Here is a 12,662-nt window from a genome sequence, read left to right on the forward strand (position 1 = left end):
CAGTAGCCCTTGAACATACTCAGAGCAGTATGTTCTCTTAACTGTCAACACATCTCAGTAGCCCTTCTCTCAGAATTCAAATTAAATAGAGTTTTATAAATGCTCATCCTAGTGCACCTAATACACAATAATTCTTTAAAGCCTGAAAGACAATGAGCAGCAGTAGGTAAAATGGACCTACAAAAATACAGGTGAATAAAAATTAATTTTCTCTAGGGTTAGACAATTATGCCTGTCAAGGATTTACCGTGAATATTTTTCTCTGAAAGATATATACTAGAATTTGCTTATACATATCATGCCTGTCCCTAATTCAGAGTTTTTCATGAGGTTGCAAACTACAAATTCTATCATTTACAACTGGGTGAAGTGGAACCCTCAAAGGGAAAGGTTATCACGCACTCCAAAGACTTTTCAATAGCTTGATATGGGTGGTGATGGAAGTTGTATGACTCCTTTTGAGTAACTATAATTATGCAGGGTTACATGGATGGTATTTGAGTGAGATAGAGGTATCTCTTTTGACAGAACAATGTTATGAAATCTTCCAATGTGATAATGGCTCTTAGTTATTTTACTTTTAAAATAACTCTTATGTACTGAGTCCTGAGATCAATGTACACTTCTTTGGAGTGCAGGGAGTTATAATTTAAGATATCATTCCTACCTTCTATCAAGTTTCACAGTACCGTTCCAACATGTGAATATTATTATAGATTTAGAGAGACATATGGAAAATTACAGAAATTTAATTTTAAAAAATTGAATGAGGGCTTTCTATATAGGTGGACAAAGATACTCACAGATGCCATAAAATTAGTAAGTTAAAATTTCAGTGACAGATATGAACTATATTCCTATCAATAGTAGGTCAAGAAACACCTCTGATAACACAGTCTATTTCCATACTTATTGGCTACACATCTGATTATTCATATTATTTGGAACAGAACATGTTTTTGTTGCAAAATATAGAGTAACCAGGCTATATTTAAGATAGCACGTGCTTTATTGGCTTGTATCCATAATGGCAGAAAGTGCTAGGTAGGCTGCTGACAGAGGACTATCACCAATAGTTATGGTCAGCTCTGAATCGTGCATATGTTACTAATAACAAATCAAGCCAGATATACAATGATGTAATAGTGGGAAAACAGTCTGAGTACAACTAACTACTTTCCAATTGAATGATATGTCCAATCTCTAGCAGAGAATTTGTGGTTAATACAATAAATCAAGACAGAATTCAATGCATAGGAAGGTAATTGACCCTAGCTTGGAATACGTTATTATCATTTTGTGAAATAATCTGGTATGGTGGTGAAACTGACATCTAACCATTTCTATTTATGCCCATCTACTATAAGTATTATCAGCTGCAGTGGAAGAAAACTTTTTTTCAGTGTATAATAGTTAATATGGAGAGTCATGCCTAACTAAATTTCAGGGTTAGGAAAGAGAAGGGAAACTGATAAAAGGCATCTCTGGGACAAGCTGGAGATCTGCAGTGGCAAGGTTCTTAGGAGGATATGGGGGTGACTCTAGCTAAAGTTGGGTGGACGTCTGGAATATATCCTGGAATTACATCTCCTTTGGCATACTATCTTCTGAAAAATGTCATATACAACTATCTTTTAAAAATGTATTTAAAATTTGAGTTGTTCATTTTACATCTCAATTACAGTCCCCATCCTCTTCTACTCTTTGTCCCACCCTCCTTCTTTCCCCCTCTTCCTTCTTCTCCCACTTAGGAAAGCCATCTGCCCACTAACCCATGACAGCCAGCACTCAAGTCGCATCAGGAATGAGCACATCCTTTTCTACAGTGGCCTAGCCAGGCAGCTCCTCCAGCAAGTGATCTAAAAGCATGCAACAGAGTTCAAATCATAAATATCTCCCAATCCCCTTACTAAGGAACCCACAAGAAGACCAAGTTGCCCATTGGGTATGTATATTTCTTTAGGTTTTCCAATTTTGAGAAATACAATCTTTTGAAGTAAGACCTAAGATTCTTTGGATTTCCTCAATGTCTGTCTGCTGTTATGTCTCCCATTTTATTTCTGATTGTGTTAATTTGGATACTGCCTCTGCCTTCTAGTTAGTTCGGCTAGGGATTTTTCTATCTTGTTGATTTTCTCAAAGAACCAGCTCTTGGTTTCATTGATTCCTTGTATTGTTCTCTTTATTTCTAAGTTATTGATTTCAGCCCTAAGTTGGATAATTTCCCGCCGCTTCTATTCAGTGTGTTTGCTTCTTTTTGTTCTAGAGCTTTTAGGCATGCTCTTAAATTGTTAGTGTGAGAACTCTCCAATTTCTTTAGACAGGCACTTAGTGCTATCAACTTTCCCCTAGTACTGATTTCATTGTGTCCTGTAAGTTTATATATGTTGAACCTTTATTTTCATTGAATTCTTAAAAAGTCTTAAATTCTTTCTGTATTTATTCCCTGAAACAGTGGTTACTGAGTAGGGAGTTGTTCAGTTTTCATGAGTGTGTAGGCTTTCTGTTGTGGTTGAGTTCCAGGTTTAATCCATGATGGTCTAATAAGATGCAAGGTGTTTCTTTTAGTGTTTCTCTGCCATTCCATATTCTCTGTCTAGCTAGCTCTATATCTCATTTTTAAATTGGATTTCTTGATCTATTGCTTTTCAACTTCTTGAGTTCTTTATATATTCTGGATATCAGCCATCTGTCAGACATAGGGTTAGTGAAGATCCTTTCCCAGTCTGTATGCTGTCTTTTTGTTCTAATAACAGTGTCTTTTGCTTTACAGAAGCTTTTCCATTTCATGAGAGTCCATTTATTGATTGCTGATCTTAGAGCCTGAGCTGTTGGTGTTCTTTTCAGGAAGTTGTCTCCTGTGACAATTAGGTCAAGGCTCTTCCCCAATTTGTCTTCTAACAGATTTAGTGTGTCTGGATTTATACTGATGTCTTTGATCCCCTTGGACTTTAGTTTTGTTCAAGATGATAAATATGGATCTATTTGCATTTTTCTACAGGTAGACATCCAGTTAGACCAGCACCATTTATTGAAGATGCTGTCTTTTTTCCATTGAATGGTTTTGGCTTCTTTGTCAAAAATCAAGTATCTGTTGGTGTATGGGTTTATTTCTGGGTCTTCTATTCAATTCCATTGATCCACCATTCTGTTTCTATACCAGTACCACGCAGTTTTTTATTACTATTTCTTCATAGTACAGCTTGAGATCATGGATCTGAACATCCTTACTCATAAGGAAAATGCAAATCAAAATGATCTGAGATTTCACCTTATATCCATCAGAATGGCTAAGATCAAAAAATCAAGTGACAGAATGGAGAGATGGCTGAAAGGTTAAGAACACTTGCTGTTCTTCCATAAGTCCTGAGTTCAATTCCCAGCAACCACATGGTAGCTCATAACCATTTATAGTAAGATCTGGTGTGCAGGCAGAATGTTGTATAAATAATAAATAAATATTTTTAAAAACCTCAAATGACAAAATATGCTGAAGAAGATGTGGAGAAAGGGGAAACCTCCTCCATTACTGGTGGGAATGTAAACTTGTACAACAACTTTGAAAATCAATTTGACAGTTTCTCACACAATGAGGAATAATGCTACCTCAAGATCCACTCCTATGCATCTATCCAAAATATGCTCAAGTACACAACAAAAACATTTGCTGAACCATTTTTGTAGCAGCTTTATTCATAATAGCCAGAACCTGAAAACAACCCATATGTCCCTCAATTGAGTAATGGATACAGAAATTGTGGTACACTTACACAATGGACTACTACTCAGCAATTAAAAACAAGAAAATCATGAAATTTGCAGACAAATGGTTAGAACTAGAAAGGATTATCCTGAGTGAGGTATCCCAGAAGCAGAAAAAGGCAAATGGTGTGTTTGTATATATATGTCAATATTAGACATATAATATAGGATAAACATACTAAAGTCTGTACACCGAAAGAAGCTAAGCAAAAAGGAGGATCCTGTGTAAGATAATCAATCCTCACTCCGAAAAGAAAACAGGATGGACATTGGAAGAGGAAGAAAACAGGAAACAGGACAGGAGCCTGCCACAGAGGGCCTCTGAAAGACTCAACCCCGCAGGTTATCAAAGCAGATGCTGAGGCTCATAGTAGCTCTTCTCCTTTACACAAATTACAGATGGAGTGAGAAAAAAATCAGGGAAAATAATACCTTGACGATAATCTCAAAGAAGAGAAAAAAGGAAGAGAAAGAAAAAAAAAACAGTATACACACACACACACACACACACACACATATATATAAAGAACAAAAAGAAATGAAAACAGGATTTCAAGAAAGCAAATAACAATTAAAAATGTAGTACAGATCTAAAAAGAATGTTCTTAATAGAGAATTAATAAATGTCTGAGAAACACTTAAATAAATGCTAAACTTCCTAAGCTGTCAGGAAAAAGAAAATCTTATACCAGTCAGAATGGGAAAAATCAATAAAATAAGTGATAGCTTATGATGTCTTAGATATGGATTAAGAAGAACCCTCATCTACCTGGCAGTAGTGTAAACTTTCCTGGACACTATGGAAATCATTGTGGTAACTCCTCAGGTGAGTGGGAATCATTATACCTCTAACTATTTTCTTTTTGAGCACATCATTAAAGGAAGCTTCATTCTACCACTCATGGACTTATTCAACCATGTTAATTGCTGCTCTTTTCTTAATAGCTAGAAACTGGAAACAATTTAGATGTTCCTTAACAAAAAATGGATAAAGAAAATGTGTTAAATTTGCAGGATGGAGTATTACATAGGTTTTAAAAGAATGAAATAATGAGATACTCAGATAAATAGATCATACTGCATATAAAAGAACATTATAAGTTTTGTATCCCAGTCCCAGAAATATACAGTATGTATATTTTTAATAAAATTTTTTGTTTTTTATATTAATTACAGTTTATTCATTTTGTATCCTAGCTGTGGCCCTGTCCTTCCCTCATCTCCTCCCATGACCCTTTCCAAGTCCACTGATAGGGGAGGTCCTCCTCCCCTTTCATCTGACCCTAGCTTATCAGGTATCATCAGGACTGGCTGCACTGTACTCCTCTGTGGCATGTAAAGGCTGCTCCACACTCAGGGGAGGGGTTGGTCAAAGAGCCAGACCCTGAGTTCATGTCAGAGGCAGTTCCTGTTCCCCTTAATAGGAAACCCACTTGGAGACTGAGCTGCCATGGGCTACATCTGAGCAGGGGTTCTAGTTTATATCTGTGTATGGTCCTTGGTTGGAGAATCAGTCTCAGACAAGACCCCTGTGCTGAGATATTTTTGTTCCATTGTTCTTATGGAGCTCCTGTCCTCTCCAGAGTCTTTCAGAGGCCCTTTTTGGTAGGCTTCTGTCCTGTTCATTGTTTTCTCCCTCTTCAGATGCCCATCACTTTTGCCTTTCTGAATGAGGATTAACCATCTTACTCAGGGTCCTCCTTCTTGCTTAGCTTCTATAGGTGTACAGATTTTAGTATGTTTATCTTATGTTTGTACGGGAGTATATACCATGTGTGTCTTTCTGCTTCTGGGATAACTCACTCAGGATTATCTTTTCTAGATCCCACCATTTGCCTGCCAAGTTCATGATTTCCTTGTTTTTAATTGCTGAGTAGCATTCCATTGTGTAAACGAAGCACAATTTCTGTATCCATTCCTCAGTTGAGCTAAATCTGTGCTCTTTCCAGGTTCTGGCTAATATGAATAAAGCTGATACAAACATGATGGAACAAATGTCTTTGTTGTGTAATTGTGCATATTTTGGATATATGCCTAGGAGTGCTACAAACGATCTTGAGGACATGCTATTCCTAACTGTCTGAGAAAGTGCCAGATTGATTTCCAAAGTAGTTGTACAAGTTTACATTCCCACCAGCAATGGAGGAGGGTTCCCCTTTCTCCACAACCTCTCTAGCATGTATTGTCACTTGAGTTTTTGATCTTAGCCATTCTGATCGATGTAAGGTGAAATCTCAGGGTTGTTTTGATTTTCATCTCTCTGATGAATAAGGATGTTGAGCATCTCTTTAAGTGTTTCTCTGCCATTCTATCTTCCTCTACAGAGAATTCTCTGTTTAGCTCTATCCCCCATTGTTTTTAATTGGATTACTTCATTTGTTGCTTTTTGACTTCTTTAGTAAATATTCTGGATATTAGCCCTCTGTCAGATATAGAGTTGGTAAAGACCTTTCCCAGTCTGTAGGCTGTTGTTTGGTTCTGAAGACAGTGTCCTTTGCTTTACAGAAGCTTTTCGGTTTCATGAGGTCCCATTTATTGGTTGTTGCCCTTAGTGACTGTGCTGTTGGTGTTCTGTTCAGGAAGTTTTCTTCTGTGCCAGTTGTTTATTTATTTATTACTATTTATTCACTTTTTATCCTGGCTGTACCTCCCCATCTCCTCCTAGTCTCACAGCCACCCTCATCCCCATATGACACTCTCTTAATCTACTGATAGTGGACATCCTCCTCCCCTTCTATCTGATCCTAGCCTATCAGGTCTCATCAGGGCTGGCTGCATCATCTTCCTCTGTGGCCTGGCAGAGCTGTACCACATAGGGAGAGGTGATCAAAGAGCCAGCCACTGAGACCATGTCAGAGACAGCCTGTGATCCTGTTACTAGGGAACCCACTTGGAAACTGAACAGCCTATGAGCTTCATCTGAGCAGGGCTTCTAGGTCCTCTCCATGCATGAACCTTGCTTGATATATTAGTCCCTACAGGACCTACTGGGCCTAGGGTTTTTGGCTCTGTTGGTCCTCTTGTGGAGGTCATGTCCCTTCTGGATCTTTCTATCTCTCCCTTCTTTTATAAGCTTCCCTGCACTCTGCTCAAAGTTTGGCTATGAGTCTCCTTCAAAACCCTGATGGGTAGAGTCTTCCCTCTGTGGAAGGCTCCTGTGCTGTTTCTTTTCATCTCCTACTTCCTATGTCTATCCTGTTTGGCCTTCTGAATGACAATTAAGCATCTTTCTTAGGGTCTGTCGTGTGTTTAGCTTCTTTAGGACTATAGATTTTAGTGTGTTTATCCTATGTCACATGACTAATATCCACTTATAAGTGAGTATATACCACATGTTTTTTCCTCTTTTTATTATTATTATTAATTACACTTTATTCATTTTGTATCCCCCCATAAGCCCCTCCCTCCACACCTCCCGATCCCACCCTAACCTTTCTGCATGCATGCTCCTCCCCATGACCACTGATAGGGGAGGTCCTCCTCTCCTTCCTTCTGATCTTTGTCTATCAGATCACATCAGGAATGGATGCATTGTCTTCTTCTGTGGCCTGGTAAGGCTGATCCCCCCTCAGGGGGAGGTGGTCAAAGAGCAGGCCAATCAGTTTATGTTAGAGGCAGTCCCTCTACCCATCACTATGTAAGCCACTTGGAGACTAAACTGCCATGGGCTACATCTGTGCAGGAGTTCTAGATTATCTCCATGAATAGTCCTTGTTTGGAGTATGAGTCTTTGGGAAGTTCCCTATGTTCAAATTTTTCATGTTCTGTTGCTCTCCTTGTGGAGTTTCTGTCCTCTCCAGCTCTTGCTATTTCCCACTTCTTACATAAAATTCCATTCACTCTGCCCGCCAGTTGGCCATCAGGGTCAACATCTGTTTTGATAGTCTGCAGGGCAGAGGCTTTCAGATGCCCTCTGTGGCAGGTTCCTAGGTTGTTTCCTGTTTTCTTCTTCTGGGTTTCAGAGGCCCTCTGTAGCAGGTTCCTAGGTTGTTTCCTGTTTTCTTCTTCTTCTGATGTCCATCCTCTTTACCTTTCAGGATGGAGTTTGAGCATTTTACTTAGGGTCCTCTCTTTTGCTTAGTTTGTTTAGATGTACCAATTTTAGTGGGTGTATCCAATGTTGTATGTTTATATGAGTGAGTTGATACTGTGTGTGTCTTTTTGCTTCTGGGACAACTCATTCAGGATGATCCTTTCCAGGTCCCACCATTTACCTGCAAATTTCATGATTTCCTTATTTTTAATTGCTGAGTAATACTAGATTGTATAGATGTACCACAATTTCTGCATCAATTCTTCAGTTGAGGGACATCTGGGCTGTTTCCAGCTTCTGGCTATTACAAATAAAGCAGCTACAAACATGGTTGAAAAAATGTCTTTTTTTGTGTACTTGAGCCTCTTTTGGATATATGCCTAGGAGTGGTATGGCTGGATCTTGAGGAAGCGCTATTCCTAGTTGTCTGAGAGAGCGCCAAATTGATTTCCAGAGTGGTTGTACAAGTTTACATTCCCACCAGCAGTGGAGGAGGGTTCCCCTTTCTCCACAACCTCTCCAGCATGTGTTGTCGCTTGGGTTTTTCATCTTGACCATTCTGATGGGTGTAAGGTGAATCTCAGTGTTGTTTTGATTTGCATTTTCCTAATGGCTAATGAGGTTGAGCATTTCTTTAAGTGCTACTCTGCAATTCGATATTACTCTACAGAGAATTCTCTCTTTAGCTCTGTTCCCCATTTTTAAGTGGATTACTTGGTTTGCTTCTTACTTGGTTTCAGCTTCTTTAATTCTTTATATATACTAGATTTGAGTCCTCTGTCAGATAAAGGGTTGGTGAAGATTCTTTCCCAATCTGTAGGCAGTATCTTTCCCAATCTGTAGGCAGTATCTGATGACAGTATCCTTTGCTTTACTTCAGTTTCATGAGGTCCCATTTATTGATTGTTGCTCTCAGAACATGTGCTGTTGGTGTTCTATTCAGGAAGTTCTCTCCTGTAGCAATGAGTTCTAGGGTATTCCACAATTTTTTTTCTAGCCGATTTAATGTGTCTGGTTTTATGTTGAGGTCTTTGATCCACTTGGACTTCAGTTTTGTGCAGGGTGATAAGTATGCATCTATATTCATTTTTCTCCATGTAGACATCCAGTTAGACCAGCACCATTTGTTGAAGATGCTATCTTTTTTCCATTGTAGGGTTTTGGCACCTTTGTCAAAAATCAGGTGTCCATAAGTGTGTGGGTTTATTTCTGGGTCTTCCGTTCGATTCCATTGACCCACCATTCTGTTTCTATGCCAGTACCATGCAGTTTTTATAACTGTTGCTCTATAGTACACCTTGAGATCAGGGATGGAGATCCCTCCAGAAGATCTTTTATTGTAGAGGAGTGTTTTAACAATTCTGGGTTTCTTGTTAATCCACACGAAGTTGAGAATTTTTTTTTCCATGTCTGTAAAGAATTGTGTTGGCAATTTGATGGGAATTGCATTAAATCTGTAGATTGCTTTCAGTAAGATGGCCAGGTTTACTATGTTAATCCTGCCAAGCCATGAGCATAGGAGATCTTTCCATGTTCTCATATCTTCTTCTAATTCTTTCTTCAGAGACTTGAAATTTTTTTCATACAAGTCTTTGACTTGCTTGGTTAGGGTTACACCAAGGTACTTTATGTCATTTGTGGCTATTGTGAAGGGTGTTGTTTCCCTAATTTCTTTCTCAGCCCTTTTGTCTTTTGTATACAGGAGGGCTACTGATTTTTTTGAGTTAATTTTGTATCCAGCCACTTTGCTGAAGGTGTTTATCAGCTGTAGAAGTTCCCTGGTAGAGTTTTTGAAGTCACTCATGTACACTATCATATCATCTGCAAATAGTGATGATTTGACTTCTTCTTTTCCAATCTGTATCTCATTGAACTCCTTCAACTGTCTTATTGCTCTAGCAAGGACTTCCAGCACTGTGTTGAAGAGATATGGAGAGAGGGTAGCCTTGTCTTGTCCTTGATTTTAGTGGGATTGCTTTAAGTTTCTCTCTGTTTAGTTTGATGTTGGATATAGGCTTGCAGTATATCGCCTTTACTATATTTAGATATGTGCCCTGTATCCCTGATCTCTCCAATACTTTAAACATGAATGGATGTTGGATTTTGTCAAACTCTTTTTCAGCATCTAGTGAGATTATCATGTTGTTGTTTTTTTCTTTCAGTTTGTTAATATGGTGGATCACATTGATGAATTTCCATATATTGAACCACCCCTGCATACCTGGGATGAAGCCTACTTGGTCATAGAGGATAATATCTTTGATGTGTTCTTGGATTCGGTTTGCAAGTATTTTGTTAAGTATTTTTGCATCAATGTTCATAAGGGAGATTGGCCTGAAATTCTCTTTCTTTGTTGAGTCTTTGTGAGGATTAGATACCAAGGTGACTGTGGCTTCACAGAATGAGTTTGGTAATGTTCCTTCTGTTTCTATTTTGTGGAGTAGTTTGAAAAGAATTGCTTTTAGCTCTTTTTTGAAGGTCTGGTAGAATTCTGTGCTGAAGCCATCTGGTCCTGGGCTTTTTTTGGATGGGAGACTTTTGATGACTGCTTCTATTTCTTTGGGGGATATGGGACTATTTAGTTGATTTACCTGGTCTTGATTCAGCTTTAGTAAGTCAAATTGATCAAGAAAATCGTCCATTTCATTTAGATTTTCAAATTTTGTGGCATATAGACTTTTGAAGTATGTCCTAATGATTGTTTGGATTTCCTCAGTGTCTGTAATTATGTCCCCCTTTTCATTTCTGATTTTCTTGATTTGGGTGGTGTCTCTCTGCCTTTTAGTTAGCTTGGGTAAGGGTTTATAGATCTTGTTGATTTTCTCAAAGAAACAGCTCTTGGTTTCATTGATTCTTTGAATTGTTTTACTTGTTTCCAATTGATTGATTTCAGCCCTGAGTTTGATTATTTCCAGCCGTCTACTCCTTCTTGGTGTGTCTGCTTCTTCTTTTTCTAGGGTTTTTAAGTGGGCCATTAATTTGCATGAATGAGTTGTCTCGAATTACTTCTAGAAGGCACTTAGTGCTATGAACTTTACTCTTAGCACTGCTTTCATTGTGTCCCACAAGTTTGGGTATGCTGTGTCTTCATTTTCACTGATTTCTAGAAAGACTTTAATTTCTTTCTTTATTTCTTCCCTGATCCAGCTGTCATTTAGTAACAAGTTGTTCAGTTTCCATGTGTGTGTAGGCTTTTTGCTATTTCTGTTATTGTTGAGGTCCAGCTTTATTCCATGGTGATCAGACAAGATACAAGGGATTATTTCAATCTTCTTGTATCTGTTGAGGCTTGCTTTGTGACCAACTATATGGTCTATTTTGGAGAAGGTTCCATGAGGTGTTGAGAAGAAGGTAAATTCTTTTTTGTTTGGGTGTAAAGTTCTGTAAATGTCTGTTAGGTCCATTTGATTCATAACCTCTGTCAGAGACATTGTTTCCTTGTTTAATTTCTGTTTTGTTGACCTGTCCTTTGTTGAGAGTGGGGTGTTGAAGTATCCTACTATTAATGTGTAGGGATCTATATGTGGTTTAAATTTTATCAATGTTTCTTTAACAAATGCGGGTCCTCTTGTATTTGGGGCATAGATGTTCAGGATTGTGATGTCTTCCTGGTGGAATATTCCTTTGATGAGTATGAAGTGTCCTTCCTCATCTCTTTTGATTAATTTTGGTTGAAAGTCTATTTTATCAGATATTAGAATGGCTACTCCTGTTTGCTTCTTGGTTCCGTTTGCTTGGAAAGTTGTCTTCCAACCCTTTACACTCAGGTAATGTCTATCTTTGTGTCTTAGGTGTGTTTCTTGTATGCAACAGATTGCTGGGTTTTCTTTATGTATCCATTCTGTTAATCTGTGTCTTTTTATTGGACAGTTGAGTCCATTGATGTTGAGAGAGATTAATGACCAGTGGCTGTTAGATCCCTTGATTTTGATGTTGGCTGTGGTCATCAAGTTGTATGCTTGGTTGCTTTTTGTTTTACTGTAGTAAGGTTAATTATTTCCTGTGTTTTCTTGAAAGAAGCTAATTTTTGGGGGTTGTATTTTCCCTTCCAGTGTCTTTTATAATGCTGGATTTGTTTGTAGGTATTGTTGAAATTTGTTTTTGTCATTGAATATCTTGTTTTCTCTGTCTATGAGGACTGAGAGTTTTGTGGGGTATAGTAGCCTGGGCTGACATCTGTGTTTTCTTAGTGTCTGCATGATATCTGTCCAGGCCCTTCTGGCTTTCATAGTCTTTGTTGAAAAGTCAGGTGTGATTCTAATGGGTTTGCCATTATATGTTACTTGGCCTTTTTCCCTTGCAGCTTTTAATATTTTTTCTTTGTTCTGTATACTTACTGTTTTGATTATTATGTGGCGGGAGGATTTTCTTTTCTGGTCAAATTTGTTGGGTGGTCTGTAGGCCTCATGTATTCTTATTGGCTTCTCCTTTAACTTGCAGAAATTTTCTTCAATGATTTTGTTGAAAATATTTTTTGGGCCTTGGAGAAGGGAGTCTCCTTTTTCCTCTATAACTATTATTCTTAGGTTTTGTCTTTTCATATTGTCTTGGCTTTCTTGGATGGTCTGTGTCACGAATTTTTTGGATTTAACATTTTCTTTGACAGATACATCGATTTCTTCCATTGTATCTTCTACATCTGAGGTTCTTTCTTCCATCTCTTGTAGTCTTGTTGATTATGCTTACCTCTGTAGTTCCTGTTTTCTTCCCTAGATTCTTCCTCTCCATTATTTCCTCCATTTATATTTTCTTTAATTTTTCCAATTCTATTTTCCGGTCTTGAGTTGTTTTGTTTGCTTCCTTCACCTGTCTGTTTATACTTTCCTTTTTATCTTTTAGTTCCTTCAACTCTGTTTCTTTTATTTCA

This window comes from Psammomys obesus, unplaced genomic scaffold, assembly GCF_907164565.1.
Source record: "Psammomys obesus unplaced genomic scaffold, mPsaObe1.curated_primary_1811, whole genome shotgun sequence".
Classification (NCBI taxonomy): domain Eukaryota; kingdom Metazoa; phylum Chordata; class Mammalia; order Rodentia; family Muridae; genus Psammomys; species Psammomys obesus.